The 24,158-nt window shown below is 37.8% G+C and overlaps 1 protein-coding gene and 1 pseudogene across 2 annotated transcripts in view; both read right to left on the bottom strand.

The window, feature by feature from the left end:
- The window catches only part of LOC306655702 (phosphoribosyl pyrophosphate synthase-associated protein 2-like), a gene marked incomplete at its 3' end in the record, with an annotated part of 395,253 nt that overhangs the window by 294,850 nt on the left and 76,245 nt on the right, over nucleotides 1-24,158 (bottom strand). The window lies entirely within an intron of this gene.
- The window catches only part of LOC306657596 (transmembrane protein 69-like), a 55,816-nt pseudogene continuing 40,424 nt past the window's right edge, over nucleotides 8,767-24,158 (bottom strand). Inside the window, exon 2 of the transcript in view lies at nucleotides 8,767-9,000. The product of the transcript in view is annotated as a transmembrane protein 69-like (transcript). The remainder of the gene's footprint in view (nucleotides 9,001-24,158) is intronic.

Here is a 24,158-nt window from a genome sequence, read left to right on the forward strand (position 1 = left end):
TGGTGTGCAAGGTGAATTACTGTGGGAGCAGAAACAAGTCTTTCTTTTTTTTTTTTTTTTTTAATGAGCCTGAAGTAATTAATAACAACTTGGTATAAATTGCTTGCATTGGGATTGGTGAACCAGGTTTGTTGTAGAAGAGAGAGTTTTGACACTGATTGCCCAGGGTATCTTCCACAAAAATTAGATGTTTATAAAGGGAGAACTGATTGAGTTTCCTCTCCTACCTTTATCTTTCACACATTTATAGAAACCCGAGGATGTATCAGGTGCTTTAAAAAATTATGCTTTAAGATTTTGGTATGTTGAATTTGAGCTTTGAGTAATACATCAGACACTACTATCCAGCTGGAAATTTAAGATTTAGTATTGGAGATTGAGAGAGGAGATGAAGCTGCAATTGTATATTTTCAACTCATTTTTTTTTTTTTTTTAATGGTAGGAATCAAACACAATGTCGTGGCAAGTATTCTATCATCGAGCTTACCCCTGGCCTGAGTAATGTATTCTTGTGATAGTCATACCAATGATGTTTATTAATAGGAAAGAGTAGAGAGAAAATAGTAAAGACCACACCAGGAACAGAGTGTTGGGACAGCCCATGTTTGGATAATGAAAAGAAAAGGAGGCATAACTGGAAAAACTGCAAAATAAGGTGTCCTCAAGAAATAGCTGTTTCCAAAAAAAATAATTCTTAATATCATGAAGAATTAAATAAGGAAAACCTGGGAGGAAACATTCAGTTTGGCGAATTTCATTAGGGAAAGGTTTGCAAATTAACATCTCCAAATTCATTTTAAAAGAGTTAAGATATAGGATGTTGAGAAGTGAATACCAGAATATATATATGAATTTTTAGAAATGTGTGGTGAAGGAAAGGAGAGGATTGTAACAATACTCACAGATTTTGAGATAGAACACTTGTTTGACTTCAGTCTTTTTTTTTTTTTTTTTTTTTTTTTGTACCCAGGTTTGAACCCTGAGGGACTGAACCACTGAGCCCTATCCCCAGCTGTTAATATTTTATTTAGAGACAAGATTTTGCTGTGTTGATTAGGACCTCACTAAGTTGCTGAGGCTGGCTTTGAACTCACAATCCTCCTGCCTTAGCCTCCCAAACCGCTGGGATTACAGGTGCACCACTACACCACTACACCAGCCTTGACTTCAGTCTTATCAGCGAAGTAGGAAATGAAGTTATTTGCTGAGGGAGTTACCTGAGCAAAAGATTAGAACATTTTTGGAACATCTATAGAAGGAAATTTGAAAATAGCTAAATGAGATTTTAAGTTCTAATGCAAATAGTGGCCTTCTCTCTACTACAAAGATTAAAACTCAATTGTGAATTTGATCAAATCTGAATTGTCTATACAGGCAGTTTCTCAATTTTTCACAGCAAAATTATGATCCCTTTGGCATTTTGAATGTGAAATTTCCCTTAATCCATGCTAATCAGTGTGTTCAGAGAAAGCAAAAAAGTTTTACTATTCTGTTCATATATTCAGCAAAGTCTATTGTGCACTTACTATATACACCACACAAAGTTCTGGCTCTGAAGACAATAGTGAAAAACCCAAAAACCCTGACCATGTACACTTTATGGTGGAGAAAGGAAAAGGAAGAACAGAAAATAAACAAAAAGGCAGTAATCCCAAGATGGCTCCTGGCTCTTGACTCGGTGTCCCACAGGTGACTGGGTCTCACTGAATTGTCCACGTGAACCTCAAGGTTATGATCTTGTCTCAGATTCCGAAGTAGATGGAACTACAGATTTCCTACGGGTGCAGATGCTGTCTTATTTGTCTTTGCATCTGCAGCATACCAGCCATGGTGGTTGGTTAAAATTGTTCACCAGGTCTGTTGATGTCAATTTTGGACTATTGTGAACAGGGATCTTCTAGGAAATAGCTTCAGATACTTCCACATTCTCAGGTTCACCAGTACTCCTCTGTACATGAATTATATTGCTGAATTCCTACTAAGCTTTGTCAGGTTCCATAAGGGTAGAGTTGACTTTGCAGCTGCAGTATCTGAAATAGTGCTAGTTACTTAGAAATTATTCATCAAAGACTGTCAGTGTGATGGTTACACAAAGAAAATAGAAATCTTCCAGCAAAATAATCCAAACATGGCCATTTTCACAGTTTCTTTATGGAAGTGCAAATTTGTGAGGGGTTTTGTGGTATATATCCTGCACCCATATGGCCTTTGTTTGACTCATGTCCCACCACTTACTACATGGGTGAATGTGTCATTCTCACATAATCACTTCTACCTCACTTTAAACCATGAGTAGAAGGAGAGTGGACAGTACTTTTCTGGTAGTATCATTGGAGTGTGCCTGCACATATCTGCTTGACCTACATGAAGCACTATAGGAGTATTAGTTATTGGTTTATTATTTGTCACTATCTAACCTTGACCTGGGAGCTTTCATTAGTATATTAAAGAGTTCCTGGCTTAGAGAAGATAAGATTGGCCTCATTAGTCAAACGTTAATTCTCAGATATTGATAGTATTGTAGTTTGGGGTGTTTTTTGATTTTTGTTCACTTTGTAATTTCTCTGGAAACACATTTAGATGTTTTTACATTCACAACCCCTTCCATAAAAGTATGTAGACAGCTGGTAGGGCCTCTTTCTCAATTATCTATAGTAAGAAATGCCACATTTTATAGTTTAACTTTTTCCCACATGTGTGTCATGGAGAAAATAGTTCCACCATTTCAATAGTGCTGGGTCATCTTTTGCATAAAATATCCTATACAAGATGCTTAGCTGCTGGGCAGTAGGGAACTGACATCAAATGTCCTTCAGTTAATCTTTATAGATATCCAGAGTTCTCTGGGTACATGGTGACATCACATTGAATAACAGAGCCATGACTCAACTCAGGAATTTTATTCAATCTCTTCATCTCGCACCTAAAAGTTTTGGATCTATGTGACATTGTGAAAGTGACTACAATTTCTTCCTCAGTCTCAATATGAATAGTAAGAATGATGGAACAATGATTGAATGGTCAAAAAAAGAAAATAAAAAAGTACATGTTAATTTTACTCCTAGGGCTGTGCTCAAAAGACATGAAACATGTCTATACAGTTTGTACAAAAATGTTTATAACAGCATTATTCATACTGACCAAAAGTGAAACAATCCAAATGTCTATCAATGCATGGATGAATGAGTAAAAATAAATGTGGTACATCCATACAGTGGAATATTATACAATAGATAAATAGAAATGAAATGCTTGTACTTGTTACAGTTTGGATGAACCTTAAGCATTACATTTAAGTGAAAGAAGGCAGTCACAAAAGACCACATGTGATTATAATTCTATGTATGCCAATGCTCAAAACATAGATGTCAATTTGATTAGTGGTTTTCTACAGTTGAGGAATTTTGGGGAGTGACTACTAGTGATTATGGGCCTTTTGGGGTGATGAAAGTGTCCTAAAAATGGTTATAAGGCTCTGTGAACATAATAAAAAGTACTGAATTGTGAAAACAATTTTTTTGTGATTTTAAAAAAGGTTGAGTAAACTTAGTAGTTGAGAGTAACTGAGGTCAGCTTGCTCATCATAAGTTTTTTTACCAACTGATTACATTTCCTCTCAAGAGAAATACGGATTTAATAAGGAATGCACGGAGAACTATACTGAGAGTCATCTTACATTAGCACAAGAGATTGTCATATGGTTCCTTAAGAATCAACAAAGATGCCACTCCTTGAAGTTGAGTGGTTAATTTATCAAATCAAACACACAGAAAGGATTGTAAAAGTTTAAACATATACATTGGAAAAAATATGTTTCAGATATTCCTGGTACAGATTAAAGTGCATCCTTGCCAGCTGGGGATGGAACCCAGGGCTTCACATGTTAGACAAGTGCTCTACCACTGAGCTAAGGGCTTGCTCTTTTTTCATGGTCCTGTCATGGAAGACTTCTGATATGGTGACAGGGCATGAGGAACGCAAGGGGTGAGCTGTTTGGCTATCTGGTCCAAGAGGTTTCAGTTGGAAGGGTAGTGATTACTAAAGCTCTGAGCTGAGAAAATGCATGGCATGTTTTTAAAAAGAACAGCAGGGAGGAGATGGTTTAAAGTAGAGCAAGCAAAGAGGAAACTGATAAGACAGTGAGTTTAGGAGGCAATGGATAAACGTAACAATTTTTGAAGCAGATCTACTAGGAAAAACAAGTGTATTCCAAATTTTAGGTGTATTTGCAGTTTGGGGAATTGTTCATGTTGCTTCATTCCTCTTCCCAGGCAAGTTAAGGGTTGGCTATAATAAGAAGGGCATTTTTCTGTGGAAATTTCATAGTCTTTTAATTTCATCTTGAAATTGCTTTACTCTATTAAACTGTTTTTACATTTAAAAAGAATCCAAATAAAACATTTTTGGCTCATACTTGAGTTAAAATTTGACATATATTTATAAAAATGTAAATATAAGGTAGCTATCTGAGAGATTTTTCCAGTATAAACTTTTTCTGTTTGTCAGTTGTGTTTAAAATTGATCATTATTTGAAAACCTGATTAGCATCTGAGTTTGTGGCACAGGCAAGCACTCATTTGCAGTGTTGCACCTTTTAGTAATTGAGGCTTCACAACCTTGAACACCCTTCACTTATCTGCTAAGCTTCTGGCAACCTCAGCTTACATGAACATTTGCAAAGTTATAAGTAAGTAAACTTTTTAAAACTCAGATTAAAATAGCATGAATCCTGCCATGCAGAGTGGTACACACCTGTAATCCCAGCAACTGGGAGGCTGAGGCAGGAAGATTGCAAGTTTGAGGCCAGCCTCAGCCACTTAGCAAAGCCCTGTCTCAAATAAAAAGCGCTGGGGATGTGGCTCAATGGTTAAGTGCCCTTGGGTCCAATCCCTGGCACTAAAAAAAAAAAAAAAGAAAGAAAAGAAAAAAAAAGAAAAAGACATTTGAATCCCTGAGGTATAGTTATGACAAAGCTTTTGCTTTGCCACTACTAGAGAATGGGGATTTCCTTATTTTGGCATTGCGTTTTTTTCATCTGACCCTCATCAATCTTTATGTATTTTCTAGTTTGTAATCAGAGAACAGAAAGGCATTAACAAAAGCTTATGGAAAGCAGTTTAGAAATGGTTTAGGTAGTATTCTAGAGTTCAGGCCCATTGATGACTGAAGAGAATTACGTGCTGCACAAATAACAGAGGAAGAACTGTCAGTTAAGCAGAGTCTTAGGAAGTTCAGTGCAGGGCAAGCTGAACACCATGCACTTCTGTGGCTACTGAAAGCATCCTCTAGGTGTTCAGGAAATCTATCCATCTCATTTCCCAGCAACACCAGGTAATTCAGTTCAAGTCATATTTAGGATTTAAAAAAAGATGTTTTAAATGGCACACTGAATTACCTAATCAATAATAATTATGCTATAAACTCTCATATGAGATTTCTGCTCTGATTAGTGTTTACCCTCATAATTTAATCTAGAGATCATAACAAATTAAAAGATTTTATCAAATTTTGTCCTAACTACTTACATATTCACATATAAATTTGTTTTCTGAAATAAACATGTTTATGGCAAGAAACAGGAAACCCAGAAGTTGAAAAGGAGAAGACTGACAATATTGACTATATAAAAAAAAATCTAAACATTTATAACAAAAGCCAGAAGAGTTTTAACAGTTTAATTTGAATAGTCTCTTGATATTTTCTCATTAACATAGAAAGTGTTGCAAGTCAATAAAAGGAACAGCCAAATGGGAAAAAAATGGGCAAAATTATAAAGCAATAAAGGGATTAATAAATATATTGAGATTCAATTTCCCTAATAATAAATAATTTAACAATGGCATCATTTTTCATCTATCAGATTGCAGAAGTTAGCAAAGCCCAGTGTTTTGGACATTTTCATGAAAGGTGCTAGCAGTACAAATTGCACCTTTTCTGACAGTGAATCTCAGAACTAGAAATATATATACCTTTTAATCTAGTAACCATACCTTTTCAAATTTATTCTAATGAGGTTGAATGGGCAAAGATGTAACAGCATTGTGACACTGTAATGAAAAATTGGATATGACCCTCTATAGATTTGGTTATGTAAATTATGGCATGTACAAATAATGCAGTTCTACATAGGCATCTATTTATTTTTGAAAAGAGTGTCTCACCATATTGCCCAGGCTGCTCCTGAATTCCTGAGCTCAGGTGATTCTCCTACCTCAGACTCCTGAGTGTTGGGATTACTGGTACACGCCTTAGGATTTTTAAAAGGCAAAGTGAAATTTTCCATGTGGCAATGTTCCTGCAATGCTGATATACTATGAAAGTAACTTTTTACAGAACTCTATGTGATATATCCCATTTAAAACTGTTTATGTTAAGAGCTGGGTGTGGTGGCGTGTGCCTGTAATCCCAGTGACCTGGAAGGCTGAGAAAGGAGGATCAAGAGTTCAAAGGCAACCTCAAAAGATTAGCAAGGCCCTTAGCAACTCCATGAGACCCTGTGTCTAAATAAAATATTTTTTAAGAAGTGCTGATGATGTGGCTCAGTGGTTAAGTGCCCCTGGGTTTAATCCCTGGTACTAAAAAAAAAAAAAAAAAAAAAAAAAAAAAAAAAGAAATAGTTATGTTGAAATCCTAGAATTCAAAGTGTTACAAGTTATCTTTGTGGGAAGAGTGGATTTTAGGGAATTACCTTTCTCTATATTCTGGGTAATTTTTAAAAATTTAAACAACAAACAACAAACATTCTTCTAAATGAGATTAGGGAAAAATTAAGATTCTGGTGTAGATGGAGAAGAGAACCTTTAGCAAATATGCATATTTTGATCTGTTCTGTAACCTTTAAAATTTTCTTTAGACTCATGAGAACAAATCGCAACTTTCCAAACTCTGCTAATAGAAGGCAAAAACATTTCCTTGAGTGTAACCATAAATTTTGACATACTATCTAAATGCACAATAATTTTCAATTTCAGTGTTTAATATAAATTTCATTTTCATAAATGAGAAAATAGCTACATATACCACTCCCAGTTATTTACCTGAAAGACTCTAAATTGGCATATAAAAGAGATACCTGCATATCCACATTTATTTCAGCCCTGTCAGTTTGGAATTGGCCTAGATGCTCATCAGTGTATTAATGGATAAAGAAAATGTGGTCCACAATGGAATAGTAGTATTCAGCCATAAAGAAGGATGAAATGGTCATTTGCAGGAAAGTGAATGAAACTGGAGATCGTCATATTAAAGGAAGTCGGTCAGACTCAGACAAGTGCTGATGTTTTCTCATCTGGAATCTGGGCAGTGGGGAAGACAACAAGAAAGTAGTAGGGGGACTATCAGGGTAGGGGATATTCTAATAATTCAATATTTCTTTTAATGATTCTTTTATTGATTTGGGTTTTCTCACCCTCTTTAAGAAATACTATCTACAAGACTTCCCTAGTGACTGTTCCTAGGTTATTCATAACTCTTTGAAGATTTTCTTTTTCAAATCATTTAAATAGCTGAGAGAATAAAGTTTAGACCATGGTAAATATGTTTATAGCAGATATTTTTTCCATAACTGGGCTAGAGCTTTGTTAGCAGGTGTGAGGCTTTGTGTTCCAATCACCAGCACCACTAAACGTTACAAAATGATAACTGGAAATACTAAGAGAACACTAAGAATATATAATTTTATTTTAGGAAAAGTTAATCAACAATTCAGATACCTCCCACCCCCAAAATTAAATTTACTCTTCACTAGAGCCAAAACTCTAAACCATGCTCACCTCCTCATATCTGTGTTCTTCCCTCATATTTTAGTTTGAAAAATTCTGTTATACCACAAAGACTGTTGTATAGATTAGTGTAGTGTGATGTCCTTTAATCTTCTTTTAAAAATACATATTTAATAGGGGAAATATGTAACATTGGGACAGCTGTTTTGAATAATAGATTATATTAGAAAAACTCCACATGAGATAAGACTCCTTGAATAAAATTCAAACAAATGATCTTCATTTGCAGTAATGCAATGGGATTTTACAGAAAATGTCAACTTAAAAGATAGTCTCAGGGCTGGGAGTGTAGCCCAGTGATAGAGCACATGCTTAGGATGCATGAAGTCCTGGTTCAATCCCCAACAGCCCCCTACGTATAAATATATTGTCTTTAATATGAATAAAATATTTTCTGACATGATTTTTGTTCGTTGGTTGGTTGGTTTGTGGACAGTGGGCAAGGGAAAAGAATAGTCTCTCTTTTTTTAATTCCAGTAGCTTTATTCTTTGACTCCCTCTCCCATCTACGCAGATATCACCCCAGGTTGGAGGCTCCAGAGCTTTGGCTTCAGTGGCATCCAAGCCAAGGTTACTTACACCAGCGCTGCAGCTTCAGATGCCAGAAGCTACAGCTACAGCAGAGGAGAAGAACCCAATGAAGAGCATGGTGGGGGCACCGACCCCACTCTTCTTCACCGTGGTGTTGCACCCGATCCAGCCTTTGCACACAGCTCCCAAGAGACTCCTCAGATGAAAGCTGGAGGTGTGAGCCTGGCCAGGGGTTCAAACTCCTGAAATCAGTCGACCTTCTTCCCAACAAAGGACTTTGTGAGGAGCTTTCTCCCTGAGGATGGAGAGCTGAGGCATCTGGGCCATTGAGTCCAATACTGAGGCTTCCCCAGCAATACCCCTAGTCCAAGATGACCAGCATAGAGCTCTGGACACCACTCCAGCCCCATGGAGCTGGCAAGGGTCTTTCTGTCAGCAGCCCCAATGTGACTGATTAAGGAGCTTCTAGAAAAGTGATGCCGAGCTGCATGTGGAGACTGCGGGCACGTAGGGTACAATGCCTGGGGCTGACAGCAAGAGCTCGTGCCTTAATCTCCATTAATAACATGGCATCAGGGACTTGCTGATGGATGCAGAATTGTGCTTTCTCTTGAAGAGATTTCATAGCCAGAGAAGCAGTCCTTTGACTGCCTGACTGTGATGCAGAAAGCTCACTGTAAGCGGCCTCCTGCAGAGCAACAGTTAGAAGTGGACCTGCATCTCCAGCTTCCCCTCTGTGGCTGAAGCTCCGGTGCTGAAGTGCTCAGAGCCAGGGCTCAGGGAAGCCGCTCCTGCACCTCTGTGACAGACACGCTTTCCTCTGCTTTCCCTTGGCTCCCACACACTTCTGCTCCAAGGCCAGGTCCTGTTTCTTGGTTCTCCTTGACTTGGATTTCCCCCAACGGGCTAACGTGAAGGCCTACGTCCTGGGTGATGCTGAATTCTCCTAGCGAGTCTTGGTGTCAGTGTGTCAGCAGAGGCTAAGAATATTCCTTTACATGATCTTGAGTGACTAACTGCAGACCCATATATTCTTATTTATAATTTGAATTTTCATAAGTTTTAAAACCCATTTTTGGGGTAGAATGGGAAGACTCATTTGATGGAAGACTTTGACATGGCCTGAATTGACTTGGCAGCAAAACCTAACCCTAACTAACACAGCTTTGTCTAAGTATATTTCATATATTTTACTATAAAGATTAATTTGATTATATAGGGTGCTATGGCAAATCTCACTGGAAGCATTTATATAGTACACAGAAAATGTTCCATGTAGATATTACTTTTTTATTTATTCTTTTTAGTTATATGAGGCAATAGGATTCATTTTGACAAAATTATAAAAGCAATCAGATATTATTTGTTCTAATTAGTCCCCAGTACTTGCTCTTCTCCTCTCTTCTTCCCTTCCTCTTTTCCCTTTCTTCTACTTGACTGATCTTTCTGCTATTTATTTATAATTTTTTTTATAATTAGTGTTTTGTGAATGTACATGATAATGAGATTCACTGTGGTATATTTACATATGTACACAAGAACATTAGGTCAGAGTCATTGAAATGTCTTTTCCTATCCCATCTGCCCCTTCATTCCCCTTTGTCTACTCCACCATTCTTTCTACTCTTTTTTTATTCCCTGACCTCCTTATTTTGGGATTAGATTCCAAGATATCAGAGAAAATATTCTACCTTTGACTGTTGGGGACTGCCTTATTTCACTTAGTCTCCAGTTCCATCAATTAACTGGCAAATGCCATAAAGTCATTCTTCTTTATGGCTGAATAATACTCCTTTGTGTATATATATATCACACTTTCTATATCCATTCATCTGTTGAAGAGCACCTCATTTGGCTCCATAGCTTGACTTTTGTAAATTGTGCTGCTTCACACTGATGTGAAGGTGTCACTATAGTCTGCTCATTTTAAATTTTTTGGATACATACTGAGGAGTAGGGAAACTGGGTGGGTCATGGGGGTTCCATTTTTAGTTTTTTTGAAGAATTTTCATACTGCTTTCCAGAGTGGCTACACTAATTTATAGTCCCCACCAACAGTGTATAAGTGTACCTTTTCTCCCACATCCTCGCGAACATTCATTTCTACTTGTATTCTTGATAATTGGAGTAAGATGGAATCTCAGCATAGTATTAATTTGCATTTCTTTAATTTCTATAAAAGTTAAGCAATTTTTCATATATTTGTTGACCTTTGTATTTCTTCTTTTGAGAAGTGTCTATTTCGTTCCTTTGCCCATTTATTGATTGGGTTATTTGGTGTTGGTTGTTTCTTTGTTTTGTTTTGGTGTTAAGTCTTTTGAGTTCTTTATATCCTGGATATTGATGCCCCATCTGAGAAGCAGGTGCCAAAATTTTTCTCCCATTCTGTTGTTTATTTTATTCATTTATTTTTGTGTGGTGCTGAGCATTGAACACAGTGCCTCACATGTGCTAGGGAAGCACTCTAACACTGAGCTACACCCCCAGCCCCAGGAAGATTTTTAATTTGATTCCATCCTATTTTTTTATTTTACTTCTCGCACTTTAGGAGTCTTGTTAAGGAAATCACTTCCTGAACCACAGACATGTTCAATTGTTGAGCCTGCATTTTCTTCTAGGAGTTGCAGGGTTTCTAGTCAAATTTCTAGGTCTTTGATGAACTTTTGAGTTTTGTGCAGGGTGGGGGATAGGGGTTAATTTTCATTCTACTGCATACAGATTTCCAGTTTTCCCAGCACGTGTCATTAAACAGGCTATCTGTTCTCCAATGTATGTTTTTGGCCCCTTTGTCTACTATGAGATCATTGTATTTATGTGACTTTTTCTCTGTGTCTTTATTCCATTGGTCTTCATGCCTTTTATAGTGCCAGTACCACACCCTTTTTGTTACTGTAGCTCTGCAGTATAATTTGTGATCCTCTATTGTAAGGCCTCCTGCTTTGCTTTTCTCACTAAGGATTGCTTTGGCTATTCTGGATCACTTTATTTTTCTAAATGAATTTCATAACTGCTTTTTCTAGTTGTGTGAAGAACATCATTGGAATTTGGTGGGAATTGCATTTAATCTGTATAGAGCTTTGGGTAGGATGGCTATTTTGACAATATTAATCCGGCCTGTCCAAGAACATAAGAGGTCTTTCCACCTTCCAAGGTTTTCTTCAATGTCTTTCTGTAGTGTTCTATACTCTTCATTGTAGAGGTCTTTCACCTCTTTTGTTACATTGATTCCCAAGGTTTTGTTTTTGTTGTTTTTGTTTTGTTTCTACTCTATTTTAAATAGGATAGTTTTTCTAATTTCTTTTTCAGTGGATTCATCATTGGAAAATATAGGAATGCAATTGATTTACAAGTGTTGATCTTATATCCTGCTACTTTGCTGAATACATTTATGAGCTCTAGTAGTCTTCTGATGGAGTTTTTTGGATTTTCTAAATATTTGATCACATAGCAAACATAATTTGAGCTCTTCTTTTCCTATTCCTATTCCTTTAATTTTCTTCTCTTGTCTAGTTGCTCAGGCAAGCATTTCAAGGACTACATTGAATAAGAGTGATGAAAATGGGCTTCCTTGCTCCAGTTTTTAGAGGAAATGCTTTTCATTTTTTCCCATTCAGAATAATATTGGCCTTTGGTTTCTCATATAGAGCATTTACAATGTTAAGATAAGGTCCTTCTATCCCTGGTTTTTCTAGTATTTTAAACACATATGGGCACTGTTCTTTGTCAAATGATTTTTCTGCATCTATTGAGATAATTATGTGATTCCTATTTATGTGAATTACATTTATTGGTTTCCTTATGTTGGTTCATTGGTTTCCTTATTTCATCCCTGAGATTAAATTCACTTGATCACAGTGTACTTTTTTTAATGTGTTTTTGCATGGAGTTTTTCATTATTTCATTAACAATTATTCCATCTATGTTCACCAAAGATATTGGCTCAAAGTTTTTTCCTTGATGTCTTTTTTTGGTATCAGGGTGATATTGGCTTCATAGAATGAATTTGGAAGGGTTCCCTTCTTTTCTACTTCATGAAATAATTTGAAGAGGATTGATATTAGCAGTTCATTAAAGGGCTGATAGAACACAACTGAGAATCTATCCTGTCCTGGGCTTTTCTTCATTGAAATGCTTTTGACAGCTGCTTTAATTTTAGTAAAGCAAAGAAAAAAATCTGAACATGTCTGGCTACAAAAGTTTCTACTTTTTAAGGAATTATGAATCTTTATTGTTTTTTGTATGAGAATATGAGACATTTATTTAAGCATGTGTTCAGTTTGGAATATCATTTCTGAAAAGAAATTTGAATTCTAGTAACAAGTACAGAAACATTTAAGTTAAAAAATATTTATCAGATAAAGAAAGATTAAAGGGTTTTTTTCTCAACAGGAAAAGCCAAAGCCTGATTTAATTTCTTCCATCACTTAAAGGTTTTTCTCCTTCACTCCTGTAGGAGAAACGTGTCCCTTACCTAAGGAAGAATTTCTCAGCATTGGATGACAAGGAATGAGAATGGGCAACCGAGGGATCTCAGAGAACTTCATTTCATGGATAAGCTTGGATTAGGCATCAAGTTGATTCGTGACAGATGCATGAGTAAGATCATCTTTCCTTGTGCTTTTCACCTTTATAGATAAGTGAGAGACCAATGAAAATAGATGGCTCCTAGCTGCTTCAATAAAATGAATTTATTTTGATCCTGTTTACAATTCTTTTTCAAAGACCCCACCACATCCTGTAAATCACTTCAACATTATTGAGCCCTTTTCATGTGTTGGTGTCAAGCCCCGTACTGAGGAATGGAAATCTATGGAGGTTCTTTGACTTTCAATAAGCCTGTAGTTTGCTGAGGAGACAATTCTAGAAGCAAGTCACTGTCTGATAATCCCTTACTATGTGCCCAACATTCCGATATTTTATTTATTTATTTATTAAATTTTTAGGGTACCAGAGATTTAACTCAGCAGCACTCCAACACTGAACCACATCCCCAGCCCTATTTTGTATTTTATTTAGAGACAGGGTCTCACTGAGTTGCTCACTGAGTGCCTCACTATTGCTGAGGCTGATTTTGAACTCAAGATCCTCCTGGTAAGCCTCTGAGTCACTGGGATTACAGGCATGCGCCACCACACCTGGCCTTAGAGCAGTTTTTATTTACATCTCTCTAATTCCTAGAGATGATGAACATTTTTTCATATATTTATTGATCAGTTGTATTTCTTGTTCTGTGAAGTGTCTGTTCAGTTCCTTAGGCCATTTATTGATTAGGGTATTTGTGTTTTTGGTGTTAAAGTTTTTTGAATTTTTTATATGTGCTGGAGATTAGTTCTCCATCTGAGGTGCGTGTAGTAAAGATTTTCTCCCTTTCTGTAGGCTCTCTCTTCATGTTATTGTTTCCTTTGGTGAGAAAAACTTTTTAGTTTGAATGCATCCCATTTATTGATTTGTAATTTTTCTTCTTGCACTTTAGGAGTCTTGTTAAGGAAGTCAGGGCCTAAGCCAACATGATGAAGATTTGGGCCTACTTTTTCTTCTATTAGATGCAGGGTCTCTGTGCTAGGGCCTAAATCTTTAATCCACTTTCAGTTGATTTTTGTGCAGCATGAAAGATAGAGGTTTAATTTAATGTTACTATATATGGATTTCCAGTTGTCCCAGCACCATCTGTTAAATAGGCTATCTTTTATCCAATGTATGTTTTTGGCCCCTTTGTCTAGTATGAAATAATCATATTTATTTGGGTTTGTCTCTGTGACTTCTATTTTGTACTATTGGTCTGCATGTCTATTTTGGTATCAATACCATGCCATTTTTATTACTATTGCTCTGTAGTATAGTTTAAGGTCTGGTATTCTGATGACTCCTGCTTTAATCTTCTGGCTAAGGGTTGCTTTGCTATTCTAGGTCTCTTATTTTTCCAAATTAATTTCATGATTGCTTTTTCTAGTTCTATGAAGAATATCATTGGAATTCTAATAGGAATTGCATTAAATTTTTATAATACTTTTGGTAGTATGGCCATTTTGATAATATTAATTCTGCCTATCCAAGAGCATGAGAGATCTTTCCATCTTCTAAGGTTTTCTGCAGTTTCTTTCTTTAGTGTTCTGTAGTTTTCATTATAGAGTTTTTTCACTTCTTTTGTTAGATTGATTTCTAAGTATTTTAATTTTTTTGAGGCTATTATGAATGAGGTAGTTTTCCTAATTTTTCTTGCAGTGGATTCATTGCTTTTCAATAGAAATGCATTTGATTTATGGGTATTGATTTTATATCCTGCTACTTTGCTGAATTCATTTATTAGTTCTAGAGGTTTTCTGGTATAATTTTTGGATCTTCTCAATGTGGAAGCATGTCTTTGGCAAATAGTTTGCCAAAGATAGTTTGAGTTCTTCTTTTCCTACTTGGATTCCGTTAAATTTGTTTTGTCTGACTAATTGCTATGGCTATAGTTTCAAGGACTGTGTTGAATAGAAGTGGTGAAAGAAGGCATCTCTGTCTTGTTCTAGTTTTTAGAAGGAATGCTTTTAATTTTTCTCCATTTAGAATGATGTTGGTTTTGGGCTTAGCATAGATAGCCTTTACAATGTTGAGGTATTTTCTTACTATTCCTAGCTTTCCTAGTATTTTGAACATGAAGAGGTACTGTATTTTGTCAAATGCTTTTTCTGCATCTATAGAAGTAATCATATAATTCTTGTCTTTAAGTTCATTGATGTGATGTATTACATTTATTGACTTCTGTATGTTGAACTGGCTGATAGTTTAAATGCCTGCTATGATTTAATTTTTAGAAAAATCCTAGGGTGTACATATCAACATTATCTTCATAATACAGATGCAGCAACATCAATCCAGAGGTTTTGAAAGACAAAAGAACTCATCCTAGGGCCCATAACCAACTTGTGGGGCCCCAGTTCAAACCAGTCTGCCTGCATGCAGTTGACATTACTCCACATCTTGTACTGTACTCCAAACAGACGATACTTGGCATAACAATAATAGTGTGCTTTCAGTAGTAAGGATGAAACAACCAATTTCAATTTGGAATCATTGGAATTTTTTAATAGGAAGTCATTATTTTGGAAGATAGCTACCTATCCACAAACATGTGTGCTCCCCTTCCACAGTGGAGCTGTCACTTGGGAGTGCTGCTCAACTGGTCATGACATTTCCCAGCCCCTGTGCTGGATGGCTGGTTCTCATAGAGAAACCTGAGTAGAAATTATGTAAATTCCTCCTTTATAGAGGCAGTAAAGATGCAGGTGTGCCTTTCCCAACTTTTTCTTCTTCCTGCTGAACAGGATAATTATAAAACTGCTGGTTTCAGAAGTATCAGTCCATAGGTGACTGGCTCCATTGCTGTGGGCTCAAGGTGAGGCAGAACATCATGTCAGAAAGATGTGAAGGAGGAAAGCAGCTCTCAGGATATGACAATCAGGAAGCAGAGAGCTATATTTATACCAGTCTTTAGTACTTTAAACTAGTAATAACTATTAAATACATATTTTGTTGATACAGCTAAGATTGAAACAGTGTAGTGTGTAATCAATGTATGGTTTTGTGAATTAGTTTAACTCTCAAAATTGGGGAGAATATGTGAATCGTAGACTAAGCACACTAATTACCTATAAGCATTAACTAGAAAAAAACATACTACTTCAGATACTGGGGTTCAAAGTCAGGAGGAAGAATTTACTAGCTAATTTCAGTATTGCTTATAGAAGGAAACAAATGGATAGCAACCCCAAAACAGAGATTTGGAGCATCTTATAAAAATATAGAAAAGTTGCCTATGGGATCAGGAGAGACTAGTGTAGACAGGGATAGCAGCTAGTCTTCTTTGGAAATTTTTTTATTTTACTTAAAACCTACTTAAATATTTTATATAACTGTAATAAAGTTAACTTGAAAATGCAATAACTAAAGACAAAGTGTTCTGGTTGGTTATATATATAATCAGAGAGTAACTAGTTCAAGCGACTTACATACACAGTAATTTGTAGAATATCCCAAGTGGGTCATATCGCGAGGTTAAGAAGGATTGCTTAACAAGAATTTTAATTTATCACTTTGTTGATGGTAGTGTTGTTGCTTTTCTCCTTAAACTTGTTTGTATATTCTGAAATAAAGTAAATGAGAAATTTATAGGCAGCATTAAGAACAGAGGGTTTTGCCATGTGAAAAAGGAGAAACATATAAGATCAATACAAGTAAATAATAATCCTGTGAACCTGAATTTGAATCCAAAGCATTAGAATACACTCATGACATATATATATCTATGTACATGTGTAAATACATTTGTGTGTTTGTAATTTTCTTAATTGTGTGAACTGAAAAGGCCATGAGCATCCCTCGCACCCAGACTGGGGCTTCCAAATACCACTTCCCACTTAAAGGAATTAGGTCTTCTTTAAAAAATGACTGATCCAAGTCTAAGGCAAGAAAGATACAAGATATTCCTGGAATAAGATATAACCCCAAAAAGTAAAGAAGATATCAGAGGTGAGTAGGGTTCTGTCATAAGGTCCCAGGAGCCAATTTGAAAAACTTCTACTGTTCAAAGATGAGACAATTTGAGCTTTAATAAGGATAACTATAATGGATTAGAATACATCAAATATGTAGATTTAAATCCATGAATTGTGTTAAAGCCAGATTGGGCTCTTTACCTCAAGACTTCAGCTTCCATATTTTATAGGTGGGAACACTGAGGTCCATCAAAGTTAAGTGACTTCTTTCACATATATGATAAATCAGTGACAGAGAACTCATTCTGATACCTTAATTCCCACTGTTCTCTCTCTTATGTAAAGCTGTACAAAGTGATTTTATGGCAGAGATATGCAATTTTTCCAAAGTGGTTTATTTAAGTTTTTTCCTTGGTGTTCAGTAGAGGAACAGGATTCCTGTAGGTCATGCTAAATACTTCCTCTTCACAGTGCAACTTAGCACTTTCAAGGTGCTAAAACTTCTTGAGATGAAGAACCCTATCTGGGTTTAACACTGCTTTTTTCAGAGTTTGTGAAACTCTTTGAAAAATACTGACCTAAGTTTTGTTTAGTTTTGTGTCTTGGTGATTGGGGAGGAGTAAAGGAGTTGGGGTACTTGTGTGTTTCAGTTTCTCATAGGGTTGTTTATTCTTGCTGTTGCATTCAACATGATTTTTCAGTTGGCTTTGCTGCAAACGCTGAAGCATTTTTCAAGACAGTCACATTATCTGACTGGGATTTGTTCATGCATAGGATTAACAAAGGGAGCTCCCAAGAATGGTGGTTTAAGAAGATTTATCGACCTTCTGGTGCCATTTGCATCCTTTGAGCCTCTCTTGTCCTGTAAGCCCTCCCTTTCCTTTTCTTCCTTTCCTTTTGTTTTGCTTTACTTTCCTTTTTCCCTTTCCGGTTATATCATACAACAACTGGATTTCATTCTGCTGTCTGTAGGAAACAAACCAGACTTGCCTGGAAAGAACATAACCCGTAGAGAGATGAGACTGTTGTTAATTCTCATTTCTGTCATCTAAAGGCATCTGATTAGATTAAGAAATAAATAACATTCTGCACCATTTGCAGTGGATTTGGGGTTACCTGAGAAGCAATGAAATTATTCCCTGGGGATTTTGAGAAGAAACATGGATTTGGAACCGGAACTGCAGTCAGGGTTACACCCAGGATTTGGAACTGGAGGATAGTTTGAACCCAGGAACACTTAACTACTGAGCCACACTCCCAGTCTTTTTTATATTTTATTTTGAGACAAAGTCTTGCTAACTGACTTCGGGCCTCGCTAAATTGCTAAGACTGGCTTTGAACTTGTGATCCTCCTACCTCAGCCTCCTGAGTTGCTGGGATTATAGGCACATGTCACCATGCCTTGCTTGAATCTTGAGTCTTCCTTGGGGTTCAACTTGAAAACTAGGATTTATCAGAGTTGGAGTTTAAGTATGAACTGAAATTGATAATTTCAATTCCTATTTTGAAAAATTGACAACATACAAAATTAATTACCCCCTCCCCCAAAAAAAGGCAGCAACTTTTTCTAAATTTCTAGTATTCAGGGATAAAAGCTGTGAGTGACACTCACCATCATGCTTTTTCAAAATCACCCATGTTCAAGTAGACCTTGCTGGAAGAATCAATTTATTTATGTGTAGTGCTGGGGATCAAACCCAGAACCTTGCGAATGCCAGGAAAGCAAGCACCTTACCACAGAGCTGCATCTTCAACCCTACAGGGTGTCTGTTGGTCTTATATTGTTTAATATGGAAAATACTATATTGAATTCTTTAGCTTCCTTGCCACATAGTTCTTTTGAAGTCTATTGTTATGTCTCTGCCCATGGCCTTTCCAATTTCCTATAGTATGCACTGAAGCAAAATTTAGGCAGTTAAGTTTCAACAGGAAATTTGTTCATGAATGATTTAGCTGGAGTAATTGCCATACTGGTACTTTATTTACATTATCAGCATCTAGTTACTAGGAAGTGTGCTGGTCTTATCCTGAATACTATAAGTAGATGTCTACAAGCTTAGGTAATAAGTTTATACATATTATTTCATATATATACAAGTGTACATCACACGCACACACACACACACACACACACACACATATATATCTGTATGTGTGTATATCATAAGAGAAAACAAATGTTACTAGTGATTTTTTAAAATGTGAATCTCCCCTACCCCCATACTCAGATTTAACCCCAGGGGCACTATACCATTGAGTGGCACCCCCAGCCCTTTAAAAATTTTTTTTGGCTCTTGAGACAGGATTACCCTAAGTGACTAAGGCTTGCCTCAAGCTTGAAATTCTCCTGCCTCAGCCTCCCAAGTTGCTGGGATTGCAGTGATACGCCATCTTGCCCAGCTTAAATATGTATTCTTAAGGTTATGCTATATCAATAATGGAGATGACAGTACATTTCAATAATCTGGACACACTTCTGTTTTCCAGCAGGTTTTCTGTGATTATTTGTGTGTATGTGTTTACAACTTGTTAAAATACTTTGTTTTCATTTTGACACTGAGTTAGCTGCCTGCTGATCAATTTTCCTAATGGTTCCAAAAATAGGTTTTAAGTTGTATTTACTCTTCTTAAGCCATTATCCCTATGAGTCAGATAAATTTTATATATCCAGATGCTAAAAAGATTTATGAGTATTCTTGAACTCTGTGTCCTCTCTTAAGAGTTTCTTTGAGAAAGTATCTCCTGCTAGCATCTCTGAGAGTTGAGACTCTCTGTTTCAGAATTCAATCTGTAATCGCTATGATTATCTTTTTTGTGCCTTATCCACGTTAATTCACAATATCAGATAATAGTAGTATTTTTATTTCAAGATTTGGGGGGTATATACTTAAAAATTTTTGTTTTTTCCTTGAATGTCACTCCATTTTTACCATCTCTCAAAATTACTGTGGAAGAAGTAGCCTAAAGGTATTTAGCTTTGTCTACCTTTACTTCCCCCACTTTCAGTAAAATGCCCAATTACTCAGAGGAAAGATCAGTTTAAGCAATTTGATCTTAAAGTAGAAAAACAATAAACCAGTCATTTAATTATCCATTCCTTGTATGTCTAGTACTGGTACCTTGTATGTCTAGTACAAATACCTCTTAAGTATTTGTAAATTTCTTAGAATGTTAGATTATGATGACTGGTGATTGCCCCTAAGAATTTTTATAAAAATTGAAAAACTACAAAACATTGAAGAAACAAATTGAGGAAGACCTTAGAAGATGGAAAGATCTCCCATGTTCTTGGACAGGCAGAATTAATATTATCAAAATGGCCATACTACCAAAAGTGCTACACAGATTCAATGCAATTCCAATTAAAATCCCAGTGACGTACCTTACAGAAATAGAGCAAGCAATCATGAAATTCTTCTGGAAGAATAAGAAACCCAGAATAGCTAAAGCAATCCTTAGCAGGAAGAATGAAACAGGGGGTATCGCAATACCAGAACTTCACCTATACTACAAAGCAATAGTAACAAAACGGCATGGTATTGGCACCAAAATAGACAGGTAGATCAATGGTACAGAATAGAGGACATGGACACAAACCCAAAGAAATACAATTTTCTCAACTAGACAAAGGGGCCAAAAATATACAATGGAGAAAAGACAGCCTGTTCAACAAATGGTGCTGGGAAAACTGGAAATCCATATGCAACAGAATGAAATTAAATCCCTATCTCTCAGCCTGCACAAAAATCAACTCACAATGGATCAAGGACCTTGAAATCAGACCAGAGACCCTGCATTTTATAGAAGAAAAAGTAGGTACAAATCTTTAACGTTTTGGCTTAGGATCAGACTTTCTTAACAGGACTCCCATAGCACAAGAAATAAAAGCAAGAATCAACAAATGGGATAGATTCAAACTAAATTGCTTTCTCTCAGCAAAGGAAACTATCAGCAATGCAAAGAAAGAGCCTACAGAGTGGGAGAAAATCTTTGCTAATTCAGATAGAGCACTAATCTCCAGAATCTATAAAGAACTCAAAAAACTCTACACCAAGAATGCAAATAATCCAGGCGACAAATGGGCTAAGGAAATGAATAGACACTTCACAGAAGAAGATCTACAAGCAATCAACAAACATATGGAAAAATGTTCAACATCTCTAGTAATAAGAGAAATGCAAATCAAAACCACCCTAAGATTCCATCTCACCCCAATTAGAATGGCGATTATCAAGAATACAAGCAACAACAGGTGTTGGCGAGGATGTGGGGAAAAAGGTACACTCATACATTGCTGGTGGGGCTGCAAGTTAGTGCAGCCACTCTGGAAAGCAGTGTGGAGATTCCTTAGAAAACTTGGAATGGACCCACCATTTGACCCAGCTATTCCACTCCTTGGCCTATACCCAAAGGACTTAAAATCAGCATACTGAGGAGGTTTCAAGATGGCGGCCTAGAGGGTGGCTGCATTTCATGTTGCTCCAGGACTCAGGATTCAAAAGAGGAGATATTGAGACACTTGGGACCAACTCAAAGCAGCCGGGTGACTCTCACCCGATGGGAAGGCGTCCCGGATGGGACGGTGGTCCCGGAACGCAGGAAACTTTGTGAAGTAGAGCTGCCGGCGACGCCCCTCCCCCCGCTGAAGCAGTGAACGCGGACAACTGGGAGCGCCGTAAAGGAGGCCGCTCGGCACAGCGCTGGGACTCGGAGCAACCACTGGAGCTCCGGCGGCTGCCCAGGGGAGGAGTGGCGAGGAGAGCTGTGTGGACTCAGACCACCGGGGCCTGCCCTGAGGAGGAGTAGGAGGAGCGTGGCCACTTGGATTCAGAGTGATTGCACCAGAGCTACAGGCGGTTGCCAGAGGAGAAGCCGCGCGGCAAGCTGTTTGGACTCAGACGGCTTCTGAACGCCGGGGCCTGCCCGGAGGAGGAGGAGGAAGAGGAGCGCGGTGGGTCCTTTGGACTCGCAGTGATTGCATTAGCGCTCCAGGCGGCTGCTCAGAGGAGAAGGCGAGTGGTGAGTTGTTTGGACTTAAAGCGACTGCTCCTGAACACGGGGGCTGCCTGGAGGAGAAGCGTGGTGGGTCGCTTGGTCTTGAGTGGCCACACCAGAGCTCCGGGCGGTTGCCCAGAGGACTCGTGCAGCAGGTCATGTGGATTCAGAGCCACTCAGAGCGACCGCTCCTGAACACCCAGGGGGTTATCTGGAGAAGGAGGAGGAACGGGGAGGATCACTTCGACTCGGAGTGATTGATTGCCCAGGGCTACGGGTGGTTGGTGGGAGGTGGAGGCACGCAGTGAGTTTCTTGGACTCGTAGTGACCGCACCGGAATACTGGGCGGCTGTCTGGAGGAAGAGGCGTGTGGCGGGTCTCTGGGACTCAGAGCGATTGTACGGGGCCCCAGGTGGCTGCTCAGAGGAGGGGCCGCATAGCCAGCCGATTGGGTGCAGAGCAGGGTCCCAGGATCTAGGAGGCTTCTTGGTGGAAGAGCCGCACAGAGACAGGCTTAGGGCAGAGCGAAGGTTCCAGAACTGCGGACAGATTCTCTGAGGAGGGGCAGCCTAAGGAGATTCATCTGCGAAGGGTGAGGCTCCCAGGCCCAGGAGGTAGGGCCGGGCCCCTGGGAACTTTGCAGAGGAAGGCAGCCCAGCCCAGGCGGTAGCTGTAAATTGAGGGGAACCTCTAGGAGGGAACTAACCAGCGAGACTTCCCCACCGGGTGAGTCTTCCCTGCCGGGTGAAGTTTCCCCACAAAGATGGTAAAACCAGAGACTCAGGCCCAAACAGGCCTTGCCTCAGCCCGCAGCCTAGGTCCCCTTTGGATGACCATTCGTCAACAAGTGGAGGCACCTCTGCCCACTAGCAGGGATTATACCCCACCTGAAGGCCACCACTCCTAGAGAGGCAGCTTCCTTGTGTTGCACCGCATTATCAACTTCCTCCAAGACTTCAGCCTACTGAAGGCTAAGGGGGGATATATATAGAAATCTTCAGGGACATTGTAAGTCAATAGAGGAAATCTGCAATATCTCAGCAGTCCACTGAAACCTGAACAATATGAGAAAACAAGGAAAGAAAATGCAACAAACAAATCTAGATGTTACATCAATAAAACCCAGTGACAGCATGGCAGAAGAAATGACAGAAAAGGAGTTCAGAATGTACATAACTAAAATGATCAGAGAAGCAAACGATGAGATGAAAGAGCAAATGCATGCACTGAATGATGAGATGAAAGAGCAAATGCAAGCATTGAATGATCGCACCAATCGACAGTTAAAAGAGCAAATACGGGAAGCAAAAGATCATTTCAATAAAGAGTTAGAGATATTGAAAAAAAAAACAAACAGAAATCCTTGACATGAAGGAAACAATAAACCAAATTAAGAACTCCATAGAAAGCGTATCCAATAGGATAGAACACCTGGAAGACAGAACCTCAGACATTGAAGACAAAATATTTAACCTTGAAAACAAAGTTGAGCAAACAGAGAAGATGGTAAGAAATCATGAACAGAATCTATAAGAACTATGGGATATCATGAAAAGGCCAAATTTAACAATTATTGGGATTGAGGAAGGCCTAGAGAAACAAGCCAAAGGAATGAACAATTTATTCAATGAAATAATATCAGAAAATTTCCAAAATCTGAAGAATGAAATGGAAAATCAAGTTCAAGAGGCTTATAGGACTCCAAATACACAAAATTACAACAGACCCACACCAAGGCACATTATAATGAAAATACCTAACATACAAAATAAAGACAGAATTTTAAAGGCTGTGAGAGAAAAGAACCAAATTACATTCAGGGGGAAACCAATATGGATATCAGCAGATTTTTCAATCCAGACCCTAAAAGCTACAAGGGCCTGGAACAACATTTTTCAAGCCCTGAAAGAAAATGGATGCCAACCAAGAATCTTATACCCAGCAAAACTTACCTTCAAATTTGACGATGAAATAAAATCCTTCCATGATAAACAAAAGCTAAAAGAATTTACACAAAGAAAGCCAGCATTACAGAACATTCTCAGCAAAATATTCCATGAGGAAGAGATGAAAAACAAAGAAGCAAATCAGCAAAGGGAGGAATTATCCTAAAGGAATTGTCAAATAAAGGAGGAAACAAGTTGTGTCAAACAAATAAATAAATAAAATTTAAAAAATGAACCAAATGACCGGGAAACCAAATCATATCTCAATAATAACCCTGAATGTTAATGGCCTGAATTCATCAATCAAAAGACATAGACTGGCAGATTAGATTAAAAAGAAAGATCCAACAATATGTTGCCTGCAAGAGACTCACCTCATAGAAAAAGATACCCATAGATTAAAGGTGAAAGGATGGGGAAAAACATAC

This window comes from Sciurus vulgaris, assembly GCF_902686455.1.
Source record: "Sciurus vulgaris genome assembly, chromosome: 3".
Taxonomy (NCBI): domain Eukaryota; kingdom Metazoa; phylum Chordata; class Mammalia; order Rodentia; family Sciuridae; genus Sciurus; species Sciurus vulgaris.